Raw genomic sequence first — 1,452 nt, 5'->3', positions numbered from 1 at the left:
CCCATGGAACTCTCCATAAAGCAGCTCACAGCATGGTAGATGGTTCCATCAGTGAGCAAGTAAGAGGGCAAGGAAGGTAGTGACCACAAGAAGGAATGCAAGTGAGATGAAAGTCAGTCCAAAGTGACCGTCGTCACTTTTGCCTTATTCTATTGCTAGAAGGGAGTCCCTAGGTCCAGCTCACATAGGAGGGATTACACAAAGAAGTGAATACCAGGAGTCATATCACTGGAAGCCATTAGGAGCACTCTACCACACAGCCCCTGCTCTCCAGGAACTCACACTATAGGTGAGAAAGCATTATGTAAATATCTGAGAAAGACTAAGGTATGCTGGCACAATGACTGCCAATCAATGAAGGTGTATGTTACTCTACAGTTGCAACACTGTGTTCCTGTCAGATTGCTTGTAACAAGTTTTAGATGGACATTCATCTTCAGTGTATTTTTCGATGCATTCCACAGGGGTTGCCCTCCTCCCCTCCCACTCCAATATTGCTATAATATTGTAAAAGGTAAGCTTAAAAATCTTCCCAAGAGCGTGCTATGTGGTCGTCCTATAGTCCCCATTCTTTTTTGAATTGCTGCTAGTCGGAAAGCACAATGTCTCCATTTCATTTCCTACTTTGTGGTCAAAGCTCCATCAAAATACTCCTCTTTGTTAAAGTAGGAGACAACTTTACCAGGGTATGAATTATTTGTATTAATGCAGAAAGTCAAGTTTCTCAGCTCATCTGTTAAGTTTTCCTCATGCCATGAGAAAAAAAAAAAATAGACCAATTAGCTTATTTCAATCTCTCTGAAAATTACTCAGCGATTTAAGAATTAGCATGCCGGTTTATAATTAATCATGGTAAACACATGCGATTAAAGCAGTTATTGACTGACTTGGCACATGCTGTACGCACACCTCTCCTTGCATTAACACGGTTTAGGTTCCTGGCTCCCAATCTCGGTCCTCTTGTGTAGTTTCACCCCACACCATTGGGGGCAGAAGGATGCCTTGCTTACTCGCAGTTTCAGACTCAGCTTCTGTCTCTGTTAGATCCAGCCAAGTCAGTGACAAAGGGGGGGAAACGGCTCTGGCGGCGCAGCCTGTGCCTAACATTGCTTTCTTAAGATAAAGATTTTCCCTGCGATGGGCTACTTTCAAAGCACATAAGTCTGTAAACCTCAGCGCGTGAGAAAACTCCCAGGGCCTGGCTCTTGCAAAGCCTGGCATTTTCTGCGCCCCACCCCCACGCCGGCGGAGGAAGGTGCGGCCCGGCCCGCGGAGGACTGACCCGGAAGTCACTGCGGCTGCTGCGAGGGCCCCGCTCGCCCGGGCAGCTTCCTGCTCTCGCACGTCCTAGGGCTCGCCGAGTCCTCCTTCCTCGGTCCCCACTGATCTATGGGTCTTCATGGCGACAGCAGGGGTTCGGCCCCGGGGCAGGCAGCCGAAGTGGGGCCGCGG

General features: G+C 48.4%; 1 protein-coding gene across 1 annotated transcript in view; it reads left to right on the top strand.

Annotated features, from left to right (window-relative positions):
• The first annotated feature begins 1,293 nt into the window (after nucleotides 1–1,293).
• Nucleotides 1,294–1,452, top strand: part of TMEM260 (transmembrane protein 260) — a 60,520-nt gene continuing 60,361 nt past the window's right edge. Inside the window, exon 1 of the mRNA XM_023526790.1 lies at nucleotides 1,294–1,357. The gene's annotated coding sequence lies outside the window, so the exon portion shown is untranslated. The remainder of the gene's footprint in view (nucleotides 1,358–1,452) is intronic.

Source organism: Pteropus vampyrus, unplaced genomic scaffold (genome assembly GCF_000151845.1).
Source record: "Pteropus vampyrus isolate Shadow unplaced genomic scaffold, Pvam_2.0 Scaffold15, whole genome shotgun sequence".
In the NCBI taxonomy this organism is placed as follows: Eukaryota; Metazoa; Chordata; class Mammalia; order Chiroptera; family Pteropodidae; genus Pteropus; species Pteropus vampyrus.
Note: the sequence above shows the minus strand (reverse complement) of the source record. Positions and strands in the feature narration are given on the sequence as shown.